This window comes from Lynx rufus, unplaced genomic scaffold (genome assembly GCF_022079265.1).
Source record: "Lynx rufus isolate CCGP_SWC_20201006 ecotype Redwood Valley unplaced genomic scaffold, mLynRuf1.p SCAF_4, whole genome shotgun sequence".
In the NCBI taxonomy this organism is placed as follows: Eukaryota; Metazoa; Chordata; class Mammalia; order Carnivora; family Felidae; genus Lynx; species Lynx rufus.
In genome coordinates, this window is record NW_025814856.1 from 148,818,792 (window position 1) to 148,834,276 (window position 15,485).

The 15,485-nt window shown below is 45.8% G+C and overlaps 1 protein-coding gene across 1 annotated transcript in view; it reads right to left on the reverse strand.

Annotated features, from left to right (window-relative positions):
• Positions 1-15,485, reverse strand: part of PLXNA4 (plexin A4) — a 178,573-nt gene that overhangs the window by 138,632 nt on the left and 24,456 nt on the right. The window lies entirely within an intron of this gene.

A 15,485-nucleotide genomic window follows, 5' to 3' on the forward strand; every position in this document is an offset into this window, starting at 1 on the left:
CCTGGGTGACTCAGTCAGTTAAGCGTCCAACTTTGGCTCAGGTCATGATCTTGCAGTTCTCAGGTTCGAGCCCTGTGTTGGGCTCTGTGCTGACAGCTCAGAGCCTGTTGCCTGCTTCGGATTCTGTGTCTCCCTCTCTCTCTGCCCCTCCCCCACTTACATTCTGTCTCTCTCTCTCTCTCTCTCTCTCTCTCTCTCTCTCAGAAACAAATAAACATTAAAAATAATAATAAAAAAAAGATCCTTCTCCCCTCATGAACGTGTAACCTCCCTAAGGACAAGGATCCTTCCCGAAACTTCTTTTGTACCCATCCCTTTGTTTCCTGACCTTGAGGCTTAATACATACATCAAGAGAAACCACCTTGTTTTCTATACAAGGCTGGATAGTTTCTATTTTAGACTTTGCAAAGGCCATATGGCCTGTCTCTACTACTCCACTTCACCGTTGTGGTCAAAATCAGCCATAGACCATATGTAAATGAATGGGTGTGACTGGGTTCCAATAAAACTTTATTTACAAAAACTGTGGGCCCATCAGATTTGTATTATAGTTGGCCAACCCCTTGAGTAGGTCAACAATAAGTGTTTGTTGAATTAAATTGAAAGGAGACCATTTAATAACAAGTGCATCTCACTTTAAAAAATACATCAGCTATGACCAACAAAGTAAAAAACTGCAGAACACGTTGAGTTATTTTCTTTTTTAACAAAAGATTTTATTTTTAAATAATCTCTCTACCCAACATGGGGCTCAAACTCACAACCCTGAGATCAAGAGTTGCACGCTCTAACAGGAGCCAGCTGGGCACCTCAAGAGTTATTTTCTGTGCAGAAAGATTTCTGTGGTACTCGCAACATACAATCTATTATAGAAGCATATTTTAAAGAATGAGTCCTTTACATGAAACTGGGAGTTCTAAATCTTCTTCAGTATGCAAGTTGTTGTGCAGACACCTTCTCTTTCCACGGTACCAGACTCCAGGGGAAAACACACACACACACACACACACACACACACACACACACACACCAACAACGACAACAGGAATCTCTCCCTCATTTCATTAGCCTCGACAGGAGCACTAGACCAGGAATCTGGGAGGGAGAGCCACGGCGGAAGGAGTCTTCTGGTGACACTTGGGGAGGGGACCAGCTGAGGCTGTTGAGCTGTCTCTAACTACTGTCCAACCATACGGGCTTCTGTTCATTCCTCTAATTTATTTCTTTGTTTTCATGGCAGAATAAACTCCAAATTCCAGGGGTCAACTAAGCGCCTGCCACCAGCCCACACAAGGCCAAAAAAAAAGCTTAGTGTCATCAGTCAATGCCAGCTAGTTAATAACGACCAGCCTCTTCGCTAATGGCCCGAGGAAGGGGTCCTTGGGCAGCAAAGGCTGTAGCAAAGAGACTTGCAGGCAGCTGCATGGGGAGAACAGTTTGCAAGAAGCATTTCTGCTGGCCATTTTCAAGGGCGTATCCACCCATGCTCAGCTCTTTAGGAAGGTAGTAATTAGTTTTATTCCCTTCGGTGCACATGGTGAATGCAGCAGAGTTTGGCATTTGGAGAGCCACTGGAGTCTGCTCCTCTCATCTTGACCTGACTCAGGTTTACATCTGTAACTAAGAAGTATCAGGATTGGAAGGCAGTTTAGGGGCTGTGTTCAGTCCCCACAGAGAGAAAAGAAACTTCGAGTGCCAGGGCTTTAGACAAGGAGAGGCCACTGCAAAGAAAAGCTAATCGTGACTGAGCCGGCCCTGTACCACCCAGTGTGTCTTTGCAAACTGCAAGTGGTCAACACAACCACTAAGTAGTAAGCTCCACGAGGGCACAGGTGTCTTGTCATCTTTGTATGTTCCCAGCATGGGGAGTACACACAGAGCTGCGGGGACAATTTCTAGGCCAACATCGTACATTACGGTCATCTGGACGGTGCTTCCCTACTGGTACATGTGCTGTGTCGCCATGGATTAGCCATAGGTGTGCTATCATCTTGGTCTTCTCAGACTTTGGAGTAGCTGGGAAATACCTGGAGAGGACTGTACCCCAAGAGCCTGGTCCCCTCTAGTTAATGAGGGGACCTCCATCATCCCAGTGAGCTGTGGAAATACATTTATTTTCATGGGTACTTAATGAAATAACAGGTTGGAATGCATTGATGGTCCACAAGTGGGAAAACTAAGACTCAGAATTCAAGATCTTGCGAGCCCAGAACTTGATTCCAGCTGACCTTACTCTGCATCCAATGCCTTATCCACTACTCCACAGCTGCCACACTAAACTGTCAACAAATAACTGTTGAGGCCAAATTGTTGAAATTGAGAAATCACTTGAATAAAAACCAGCATTGGGTCAGATGATGTCATCAGTACTGCTTGAAATGTGAGTTGGACGCCCAAAGCTTAAGTAAACTTATTGCCGGTACATGCAAAATGTTATTCCCTAGACCAGTGGCTTTCACTTTGACCATGACTCACTGCAAGAGATATCTTACATTGCAACCCTGGGCACACATAAATGCACATATATAGTTTCACAAATAGTACTTATCCTTACTATGCTTGATGGACACTGTTCTGTTCGATTTTATTCTGTTCCATTTAAAAAAAAATTCTGGTCATGACCCTTTAAATTGATTTTGTGACCCACTAAATTGATTTCTCGACCCACTAATGTGTCATGACCGGCAGTTTAAAAAACACAGGCCTGACCCCATTCTAGATCTCCCTCCCACCTGAGAGACTGGGAAAATGGAAGGTGGGTACAGAGAAGAGCAAGACAAGAGACTGAGATAAAAATAAGGAGGAAGGTGAGAGTAATACCAGAAAATGGGAGAAAGAAGAGAATGGGACAAAGGAAAAATGAATGGAAAATGGGAGATATAATGAGCAAAGGCTAACTCTAGACTGACAGGTTTATGCCTATTCAAACTGTTCTCAAGACCCACAGTCGTTTTGGCCATATTTACTACAAAAATATTCCCTGCCAGCTTGTATGGCCATGGCCATGATCTTGCTATCTGCTTGTCTAGAGATTGTCTTATCTCTCAGTACCATCTCAAATTCCTTACCATCCCTTCCAGAGAGAATGTTCTGTCTGCTGTTCAGGGATCTGGGCTTTAGAAAAATCTAGAAGACACTGGGTAAATTACCCAAGGATAAAGAAGCTGCCCATACTGGCACCACCCACACCGATGTGCCAATGTACAGGGGCCCTAAGGATTTCTGAACTGGGTCTGAACAACAAACTCTTGGGTACAGAGGAGGTAGTTTTAAAGGTAACATGAAAGTGAAGATCAGAGATCGAATGAGATTAATTTATGACGCATCTGCAAATTTACATACTAAAGAGTATTGATTGCATACCCAATAGTAAAGTTTTTTTGAGCATGCACCAATAATACACATATTTATTTATAAAGAATATACATGTTCTACTTACTGATGTTAATGCATTATCAACTATACACAAGGTTAAGAAATAAAGATATGAGATAAAGACAAAATAGCATCTTAATTTTTATTTTATTTTATTAATGAATGATATGAAACATTCTACTCTCATCAAGAATATTATTATTAAAAATGATGGGATTGGTGTGTTGGGATTGGCTTTATTATTTGTGAAAATCTTTTTGAGCACTTAGTGATGTGGGATTCTGAGGTCTAGAGTTCAATTTATTTTGAAACTTTGCTTTCGTAGCTGTCATAATGGAAAAAGACACCTCATAGACACAGAAATGCAAAAAGAGCATTGTTGGCTATGCTGACTAAATCAAGATACTTTTCTTGGGTCTCATGCACCAATTATGCGAAGACTGTTGTTGAAATTCACCTGGTAGATTTCCATCTTCTCTGATGTCAATCAGCTAGTCTTTCAACTAATCGAAAGGTGCTGAATTTTTATGTATTTTTTAAAAACAGGTCAAAACTCTCTAAAACTCTTCCTTGAAGAGTTTTAGGTGAGTAGAAGATTCTGTTTCCAAGTTTTAAAAGTTTTTAGATAAAAGTTTTTAAAGTGTCACACCTACTCATTACCAACAACAAAATCACATAAAGATGAAAATATTTCCAAACATTCTTTTTTTTTCTTTCAAAATGGTCTCCCCATGCTGTAAATTCTTCCTAAAAGTGATTACTTTCTCTTTGTTAATGTATTACCATTATCTTGAGGGGGCACATGATGTGTGTAATTTATTTGAAGTTACCGGCAAAGTGACATACTCCTGACAGCTGCTTGTCAGAACTGAAAGCTCAGCAACTGTGGGACATTTTGGTTCTTTTAAAGGAAAAATGTTTAATTATGTTTCCATAACCAGCAAACCTCTGGGTGGTACAAAAACATCTTCATGGTCATTTCCGTCTCATTGCAAAGTTATTGTAAAGATTCTATTTCGAGGATTGTTTTTACAATATTGATAATATCAGTTGGACATAAATTACAAACTTATTGTAATATACTGAATCTGAACCATCCAGTAAGAACACTAGTATTACCACTGGGAGATGTGGGACTCCCACGTACCTCCACGACTTCCTGACATGTGAATGCCTGACATACAGACCAAGGCAGGGAAACAATATCCAGTATCGACTGTATAGTAAACATGAGTAAAGCCTAATTTCTTGTTTTAAATAGAAAAAAAAATAAGTTCTAATAGTTTTTTCCTAGACTCCATTGGCTCATTCATTGCCTTCAGTGGGAACTCAGCATCAAAGTGTGCTTAAACACCCCTACGCTAGAGAAGCAAAAAGGGCACTCAATGTTTTAGAGTTTAGTCTTTGGTATTCTGGAGCAAAACAATAATAAACAAATAAATGAATTGCCTTCTCTAAGTCATGTGAGTTGAGGGTATATTGGGTCATTAACATTTATTTAATTGTTGAAGACAGAGTAATAAATAACCTGAGCATGAACAGTGGCCCCTAAATTAAGAACCATCTGAGCAGATGTGAAATGATATAATACATTAACTCCATTAATCTCAAATGTATAACTTTGAATGGCAACAGTAGGTAAGAGGCAGGAGTTTAATAATTTTAACAAAATTGGTGGCTTTCAGAGAAGGACAATGAGTTATGTAGATTAAAGTTGAGGCTAAGCTCAGAGCTGAAGAGGGCTCCAGGCACCTAGGACAGAGGAGGGACAGTCTTGGGAATTCAAGTGAGCACCAGGAAGCCAGAGGTCAGTGAGCTGAAAGGGAAAAAGAACAGCCCGACATCCAGATGTAAACTTGAGACTCGGATCCAAAGAAACTTCCTTTCCTAAACTCAGGAGAATTGAGACAGAGAATTCAGCTTGTGCCTGGAGAGAGAGGAGCACAAAAGAAGGGAGACCAGAGCCAGGCCTAGAGCCAGCGAGATCACCAGTGAGCAGGGAGAGAAAACCCTGGGAAAGATCAAAATGAAGTCTTTCCAGTGAAGGATCCAGAACTCCGCTAACAGCTCTGGGTGCTCCTGGTAAAGTGAGTTCTGTGATCACGTGAGATTGGGCGACACTACCTCCTAAATTCGCCACCCTCCCCCCCAGCTTGGAGAGTCATAATACTCATTAGCACACCAAATGTTCTAAGATATCTGCTTAAGTCAGATTTCTCCAAATGTATTTGACCAAAAAAAAAAAAAAACCTGCAAAACTTTGGTTCTGAGAAGAAAATTTGGGAAATCCTGGACTAATTGATGCTTAAAGCGGTAACAAGGCAGAGGGACAGGTGGGAGGCGTCGTTTACATGTCACGCTTCATGTGTGTATTGCTTGTGTCCTGAGATGCCCTCATCTTAATGAGAGTAGCATGTCTCTGCAAGCCTTGCAGACTAACGTGGCTTCAGGACAGTAGGACTTTCCCTTGAGGGGCCTTTCCTCTTATCCAGCAGGTACACGCTGGTGTGAGCAGTGACCCCTGCCGGAGGCAGTGTCTCAAGAAGTGAACTGGGCACAGTCAATAACCACAGCTACATGTGAGAGACCCTTGGAACCTGGGGATTCAGCGGACTGGGAAGCATGGTCAAGGGAGGCGGACTGCTCTGCTCTCTGCTGCTCTGGGCACCAAAAACCAGGGTCCTGATATGCATCGGAGGAGACAGATGTGAGTTTATGATGGATTGGAAGTAAAAATATTATGGGTGGGATTTTAAAAAATAAAATGGAGACACCATCCTACTAGACCAGCATACTGAAAATAGTAAAGATGAAAGCTAAGATTTATTGAGCCCTCGTTATGTGCCAGGCACTGCACTAAAAATTTTATATATGCTTTCTCATTTACTCTCAACCACCCAGGCAGTGGGCACTAGCAAGTGTTACTGTTAAGAAACCGGAAGTATCCAGAGATTAAATAACTTGCCCACGGTCCTCTAGGTAGCAAGTGGCAGAGCTAGGACCCAAAACAAGGGTGGTTCCAGCTGCTGCTCTGAACCACGTTCAAGTCATTCAGCAGATAAACTAGAGAAATATTAGCACGAGCTCGAAATCATTTTTCTTTTTCTTTCTCTCTTTCTTTCTTTTCTTTCTTAATATTTATTCATTTTTGAGAGACAGAGTGTGAGTAGGGGAGGGGCAGAGAGAGAGGGAGACACAGAATCCGAAGCACAGAGCCCAACGCGGGGCTCAAACTCACAGACCGTGAGATCATGACCTGAGTAGAAGCTTAACCGACTGAGCCACCCAGGCGCCCCTCGAAATCCTTTCTAAAGAGGACACACCGATTTTCACACTTGCTTCTCCACCCCTTTGCTATTGTGCATAACTTTAAATAAATATCCAGATAGTCTCCCCCTTAACTATGGTGCATTTCCTTAGAACAATGGCATCACCTCTGAGTCAGTTTCAAATTCATGTCTCCATTGTCTACGCAAAATATTTGAAATGCACTTAAGAGAATCAGATTGGATAGAATTCTGCCATTTGTAATTTCTCCTTTCATACCTATACTGCATTTGGTAAAGTCATGTGGCATCACTAATGCCAACTAGTCATCTTGAACAATGGCACAAATTAACATGCATCTATTTACTTTTGAAAATGTCCCATCAATATTCAAAGTGAGTACGCAGTTCACTTAAGTATCCGATATTCCCAGCCTCTCTTTCTGTGGGACTCAAGCACAAGTCCATCAGTCTCACCGACCTGAACCACTTCCATTCAGATGCCATCCCTAGAGGACAGAGCAGAGGGCTACGATGGTAGGAGTCAGCTTCCGTCCACACCCACCCTACGTAAGAGGAGATGGCAGCTGACTGGTGCCTGAAGAATTGAGAACTGTCTTGGGAAACAACCCAAGATCTCGGGCCTCTAGACCAGAGTCCTCATGATACCTACCCAAATGCACCAGGAGAATGTGCCCTTCAGGCTGACATCCTGATTTCTACCCCATCCAAGACCTGACTATACAAGAAAGCTGGGTTTCCAGGGCAATCCTCGCAGTAGAACCACTTTTGTTTCAATGTCCTGCAAGCTGGAGTTTGCTCCCACCTCAGCCCTAACAGAGGCTCCCAGAACAACGACTTCCTTCTGCTCTTTTCTATTCTGCACAGCATCTACGCCTGCGCTGGGTGGGCACGTAGTGGGCACTCGATAAACACACATGGTGGGAGGAAGGAACTGGAGTGGCAGAGATGGAGCCCCTGGCCCTGTTTGCCCACACTGTTAGAGTCTCCTCACATACGCTGCTAAGTGGAATATTACAGGTGGTTGTCTTTAAAATGGCACTTGAAGTGCCCCAAAAGTCTTGGGACGCAGGCACCGAGTGGAGAGGAGATAGGACTGTCAGGGCAATTGCCGGAGACAGATGCTTAATGGAGCTCAGAATTAGGAGCTGCCAAAGCTTTTCCCTAATCACCTGCTCCTTGGATTGCCTAGTCTTTCCTCCCACTCCACCCTCTCCCTGCTGCCCTACCCTTACATACTAGCTCTTCTGCTGTTCTGGGCAGAGAGAAGGGGAACAGGCCATTCTCCATCTGCCCTGCAAGTCCGGACAGATGAGGAGCCGGAAGCGATTTCAGGTGCCCAGTGCGTGATAACCTCAAGTCCAGTGGACTGGACTCAAACACACTAAAGTTCCTTCCCCCGAGCAGAAGTAGAGTACAGAGGAAAACCCACCCAGCTCCCCACAGAGGCTGCACAGCTCTGTTGACTGGGGTGGGGGACCATGGTCTCCTGGCCCTTCAGTCTCCTGGAGGGCAGCACCAGCAGGTGTAAAGGGAACGGTCAGCTTTAGTATCGTCCGGGGGACTTCAAAATGGACAGGGGCGGCTGTGCCAGGGCGTCCTGGGGAGCTGGTGCCCAGAGCTGAACTGGCCTTTAATGACCAAAGTGGTTTGTCCAGGCGTCCCATTCCCTGGCGACAATACGTTCCCTAAGAGTATTGCTAATAATAATGATGATAACGGTGGAGATAACTCCCACAACTTGCTGAAAGCCTACTGCATGCTAGCCACTTCACATTATTACCTTTAATCCTAAAAGCCCTGAAAGGTAGTTATTATCATTTGCATTCTACACATGAAGGAATTAAAGCACAAAGTGCATGAGTGATTTGCTCCAGTGGCAGACCTGGTGAGAGCAAAGGACCAGGACGAAAGCCCGAGTTCATGGCCTGTTTGCGACCACCCTGTGGTCTCCATCCTGCACTGCCTTCCACTCACCCCGTCTGGGAAACGTCAGGCCACTGTCATGTTTCCTCTTGGGGAGGTTACTAAACTCAATCATATTCAGGAGTTCAAGACTTTGTGCCTACGCGAGTGAACACTTAGAAGCATGTCTGTTGGAAGAGGAGGGGACTCCCCTGCCTACCCCCTCTATGGGATGGGCTGACTGTGTCTGGGGTCCCATGTGCCCCAAGATGCTCTAGAATAAATGTTGCAAGGAAGCTCTTGTCCCAACCTGTATCAGGCTGGAAGCAAGGACGAATAAGCCAAGGCACCTCTGACTTCCTGCCATCGCCCCTGCTGCCCCATTCAGCCCTCCACCCTCAGTAAGCTCTTCTGCCCTCTTAGGCTTGTTTTGACACCTGAGGAGTAGGGTATATAACTTTCGGCTGGCAAGGGCAGAAGGGGAAGCGTGTCCCTGGCCCCCACAGAGAGCCCCACGTCCCTCAAGGAGGGGCTGGAGAAGACACTGCGAGAGAAATGGAGTTGGATTCTAACTTGGCTCCTTGGCCAACCTGCTGTGTGACACTGGACAAGCCATTAACTTCTCTGGGCGTCAGTGGGCTCCTCAGCTGCACTGGGATAAGGCAGTAGGAGGGGGAGGACCCAATAAGCCTCGAGGGCTCTTCCAGTTCTGGGGTTTCGTGATGCGAGGGAGAAGCCAGGCTCTCGGCACCTAGTGAGTGCGGGAAGCTGGGGCAGGAAGTCATCCCCCCGGTTCCACGACAGTAAAATGGAGATGTTCTGCCTTCATTGAGAAGGAGGTGAGAGGTGGGAGCATCTCAGTAATGACACGCTGGGACCTTCGGGATCAGCTCCAGACGAGCGGGAAGGCTTCCTTCTGAGTGAAATTGGGTAAAACACTGCAACAGGCTTCCTCTTTTTCCGAGTGTCTGAGGTGGCTCCGTTTCCTGTCACTCACTCTCAGGTTGGTGCTTCAAGTTCTCTCTCCCAGGAGCCATCAGAACAGCCTGGTCTGGATGCCAGGAGCAAACGTCCAAATGGGCTTGTTACAGTGTCAGCCATCCAGACACGAGCTGCAGCATCAGCTCAGTCCCCTGCAAGGGCCGGAGGAATGACGCCAGACGGCCGTGTCACCCACCGCAAATGCACCTCACGAGAGACGGGCCCTGCACCTGGTGCCAAGAGTCAGAATCTCTTTTACGGGAGCCTAGTGGGGGCAGAAACTATCTTCGCAGCTTCACCTTATATGAGATGGGTGTCTGCAGACAGCCAAGATTGTCAGAATTCTCATTGGCTGTCCTCTGAACACCCCTGGGAGGCAGGCTGGAGATGGGAGGGACACTGAGGCACAGAGAAGCAGTAGTGGCCCCTCATCACACAAGGGGTACCAGCAGAGGCACCATCCAGTTAGAGGTTCTAGCCCCAAGTGGCTTAAGCCTGTCTGGGAGCACAGTACCACCTTCCCTTTGAACCAAACTCGCCCGTGAAAGACTCAACATGGTAAACATCCCAACCACAAAGGGACCCTCTCACCAATTTCCTCCCAACAGGCATACTTGACCAGCTCTGTTTCACAACCCTGAGTGAAGAGCTTGTAAAGAAACACGAAGAACAGGGAAGGGGATAGGTCAACAGGTCCCCGTTCACCCCCTTTTACACCTATGCCTCTCTGGGAAGACTTCTCTGACCACTCTGTTTAAAATGGCAACTCTTGGGGTACCTGGATGGCTCAGTCAGTTAAGCATCCAACTTTGGCTCAGGTCATGAGCTCGTGGTTCATGGGCTCAATCCCCACATCAGGCTCTGTGCTGACGGCTCAGAGCCTGGAGCCTGCTTCAGATTCTGTGTCTCCCCCTCTCTCTGCTCCTTCCCTGCTCTTGCACTCTCTGCCTCTCATTCTCTCAAAAATCGATAAACATTAAAAAAAACAATTAAAATGGCAACTCTTTTGCTTTGACTAAGTCTCCAGATCCCATTTACCCCTCTCCATATCCTTTTCCCCCTAACCTACTGTGTGATTTATCTGGTATGTTGATTGCTTCTTTGCTCTGTCCTCTTGCTAAAACTGCAAGCCCCTGCAGTCAAGGTGGTTTACCTGTTTCTTTACTGCTGTAGCCCCAATGCCAAGGCTAGCACCCGGCTCACGGCAGATGCTTAGTGAATATTTGCTGAGTGAATGGATGACTCAGGCCTAGGTAATACGTTATAAAACAAGATGGCGCTCACTACTTGACCCCTGGATTATGCCGGAAGCAACCAAGTAGAGCTACCCCACCTGGTCCCACCTTCCTAGTGACTCCAAGTAGCAGGTGGACCCACCTGCATGACCCACTTCCTTGGCCCCCACAGGCATCCTATCCTGGATCACAGCCAGCACTGTGAGTGTCCCCAAGTCATGTGAGTGTCCCCAGGCACCTGGAAGCAGACCCACTATCAACAGGAGTCGGTAAAACAAAGGACGCCATGAAAGATGGCTTTGGCCCAGACACAACCAAAGTGTATCTCCTATGCAGAAACACACGTTTCAGGCCTCTGGCTTTCAGGCAGGGAAGAGCTGGTGTGTGAAATGGCTGGGATGCTGAATCTGCCACTTGTTCTGGAGCCTTTCAAAGAAGAGACTTGCCTTGCGTGGGGGACAGCTGCTTCTTTCCTGGCGGGGGGCTGTTCCAGGGTACCTGAGGACAGCCCAGCTCTGCCACCACATCTCTTCATCGATCTGCCTCGCTGACATTTTTTCTCACATCCCTGCCATAGCTTTGGCAGGTTTTTATCACAACAGTTTCAGTGTGCATAGACATTCCCTCGGGGGTACTAGAGTCGTGTAAATACACACCATATACACACACAGACATGTACAAAGCAAGAAGGAGACTGATGGGAGACATGCAGATGGGGACAGACATGGGAGCAGATGTGCATGTGTGTGCACACACACACGCACACCCTGTGAACACACCCAGCGGACACTCACTGCCACACTCCAAGGAGAAATTTATATGGAAAGTGAAAGCCATTCGAGGTGAGAATAAAGAGGAAGTCACATATTCCCAACAGCAGAAGCAATATCCTCACTTAGAATTATTCAACTTGCAAATAATCATAATAGGTTAGGTATGCGCTCACTTCTAGATGCTGAGCCAAGCTCTTCCTACAGGCGTTATCTCATTTAGTCTTCATCGGCGCCCTAGGAGATCAATGCCCTTTATTACATTCCCCATTTCACAGGTCACAAATTGAGGTGCAGCCGCTCTCCCAGTGCATCCCATTCCAGAGAAGCCCGTCTGCATCCCCAGAAACACCAAGTCGTGTTCCCATCTCACAACCTTTGTGCCAGCTGTTCCTTCTGCCTGGATGACGACTGATCCCCAGTCGCCTCCTGCCCTTCACTTTATCCTTCTCTCTGCTCGAAAGTTCCCTTCTTGGCACCTCCCTGACAACCTTCCTTAAAGGAGCATTCCCCATCATGTTCCTGGAAACCACTGCCTTCCCACCGAGTCTGTTAAATTTTTCATTGTATTCGCCATTACGTAACATACATCATTTATTCATTTACTCATTCATTGTCTGTCTCTCTACCTAAAATATAAGCACTATCAGGGCAGGGATTTTGTCTATCTTGTTCCCCACTGAATCTCTAGTATCTAGAAAGTGCCAACTCATAGTAGGTGCTCAATATTTAATATTGAATGAATAAATGAGGTAGTGAGAGAGTTAGTAACTTGTCTATGGTCTCAGAGCCAGGACTTATATAGTATTTGTATGTACACAAACACACACACACACACACACACACACACACACATACACACACACTCCATTCTCTACTTCTACTCTTATACCATCCTTACCTTTTCCAACCCTCTAATCACATGATGACTGGCTCCCCTGACAACCAGCCACCCCCTCCATCTTTAGGAGATTTCCAAAAGTCACTCAATTAACATAAATTCAGTTGTGGTTGAAAGGGGCTTATTGTGAATAACAAGACACCCCTTCCACTTTATGGATCCCAAAGATTTCAGAAACTGAGGACAAGAGACCAAATATTACGACAAAAGATTCTCCCATTGCTCTATTCACTCAGGATACTCCAAGGGTCCTGGAACTCAGTGCCAGAAATAGGGATGAAGACCAAATATATGTTTCTTATTATAAGTCACAATATTGCAATTCAGTATATTATATATGTCTAGCACATCAGATCTACAATACTACTATTTAAGAGATGGCTAAAGTAGGTTACTTAGGTTTTCATAATCTTTTTTTAAAAGCTTTTTATTTATTTATTTTGAGAGAGAGAGCATGCACATGAGTAGGGGAGGAGCAGAGAGACAGGGAGAGAGAGAGAATCCCAAGCAGATTCTGCACTGTCAGCACAGAGACTGATGTGGGGTTCGAACCCATGAAATGTGAGATCATAATGAGAACCAAAGTCAAGAATGGGATGTGCCACCCAGGTGCCCTAGGCTTTTAGGTTTAAACAGTATGTCTACTTAAATAAAAACATAAAGTAAAAATTAGTTCAGGACAGGGCAGGAGTTATGGCAGTGATAAACAGATGGTGGAAATTTGGGAGATACTTTCTTTGGCTGAAGTGTAGTCTTTTAATTATATACGTAAGTTTGAACTTGGGAATTAAGCAATAAATAAATAATAAATAATTTGTATCAGTCCTTCTCTTTTCTCTAAAAATTAAAAAAAAAATTTTTAACGTTTATTTATTTTTGAGACAGAGAGAGACAGAGCATGAACGGGGGAGGGTCAGAGAGAGAGGGAGACACAGAATCTGAAACAGGATCCAGGCTCTGAGCCATCAGCACAGAGCCCGATGCGGGGCTGGAACTCATGGACCGTGAGATCATGACCTGAGCTGAAGTCGGACGCTCAACCGACTGAGCCACCCAGGCGCCCCACTAAAATTTTTTTTAAATGTTTATTATTTTTGAAGGAGAGCGAGACAGAGCGTGAGCAGGGGAGGGGCAGAGAGAGAGAGGGAGACACAGAATCCAAAGCAGAATCCAAAGCAGGCTCCAGACTCTGAGCTGTCAGCACAGAGCCCAACGCGGGGCACGAACCCATGAACCATGAAATCATGACCTGAGCCGAAGTCAGACACTTCATCCACTGAGCTACCCAGGCACTCCAGTCCTTCTCTTTTCCAGTTCCGGGTCAATGATGACAGTGGGGATTCAATCAATAATTAACTAATTAACTCATCAAATAATTTTCAAGGGCCTATTCGGTGAGGTTTAGACACACAAAGAAGACACAGGGCTGCCCTCAAGCTGCTGAAAGTCTGGTAAGAGAGAAAGACAAGGAGAGAAAGCCCAGTATGAGAAGAGCTACCAAAGAGGTGTCTAACCACAAGTGAGCAATCACCGATTGTGGAGCATGACAGCAGAGCTAAGTTTTGAGAAACGAGTCAGAATTACCCAGATGAGAAAGGGAAGTGCCCTCCAGGCAGAGCAGACATCATTGCTGAGCGTATACAGACTAACCTGTAGACTCAGGTGTCCTGACACAATATGGCTGAGACCAACCCGCCAGCAGACAGAGGCTGGAGGGTCCCCAGTGTATTTACCAGGCTGCTCTTGCCCCGAACTCTACTTGGTACATGCCTCAAAGCAGGCTCTGGGTCCTTGATGGGCTTTCCACTGGGACTGAATCCCTGTTCCCGACCCACCTTGGCCTTGACCTGAACTCCTATGCTCTATACCTGATAGATCACCCAGGATCTTGATGCCACCCCATGCCTGACTTCAAACACAGCCACAATGTCCAGACGCTTCTGTTGCAATGTCATAAAAATAAGAGCCTCCATTTATCAAGCCCTTACTCCACGCCAGGCTTGGTTCATGCTTGTTATACATGTTACATCGTTTGATTCTTGGAACACTATCGGATGTTATTATTACTTCCATACAATGGTTGACAACACTGAGTCTTACGGAGGTTAAGGAACTTACCTGAGATCATACTTAGTAAATGGTGGAACTAAGGTTCATGCTCAGAATTTCTGACACCAAAGCCTACACGCTTAACTGTGCTATACTACCACTGTCCACAAAGAATGTGCAAACCCACTGGATACCAGTGTCGAGCCATCTGGGATTTTATTTTGATGGCAGGCTGCCCTCCATCTCTGTGAGGAGCAGTCCCAGAATGGATGAATGCCCTGGCCCCATCCATTCTTGTTTCCTTTCTTTTCTATAATCCAGAGCTCTCAGTGCACCTTATTCTCCATGCTTGGGTAGGTACTAACCACTGATTGTGCTCTCAGGGAAGCAGAATGGGAGAGGAGAAGGAGCTCAGAATCCCAACTCAGTTATCAGAGGAGGCTCCTGTGCGCACAGCATATATTTTCCATCTTTGGAAGTTCTCAAAGTCCTAGGTTCAGGAATCCTGGTTTTTACATTAAGGCAAGAAATCCTGAAATACTTAATGCCTTGTAGAGGTATTGAGTCTTTTCTGAGGGACTCAAGGAAAGCTGCTTCCCATCAGCGTCTAGGGCCTCAAAGGTAGGCAGGGAGTAGGGAGTGTGGGCCCCATCGGAAAAGAGCAAGGAATGAAAGCAAAGGAGCAGCCTCATACCCTGTCCTGGCTCTTGGGGTAAAATGTTCTTCTGTGAGCCTCACACCAGACAGTTCCCAAGCCACGGCAGTCTCGATGAGGGCACCACAATGGGTCCCAGTGTGGTTGAGTGGGGAGTCCCACACCAAGAGAAGATGTCATCAAGCTCTTGGGGAGGGTGGAGCTGCTGTGGGCTGCCAAGGCATAATGCACAAGCCCTGTGGGTGGCATAATGTAGTATTCATCTCCTGCGCTGTGCAGAGAGGGGACAGGCAGAACAATCCAGACTCTGTCGGCAAGGTCCTCTG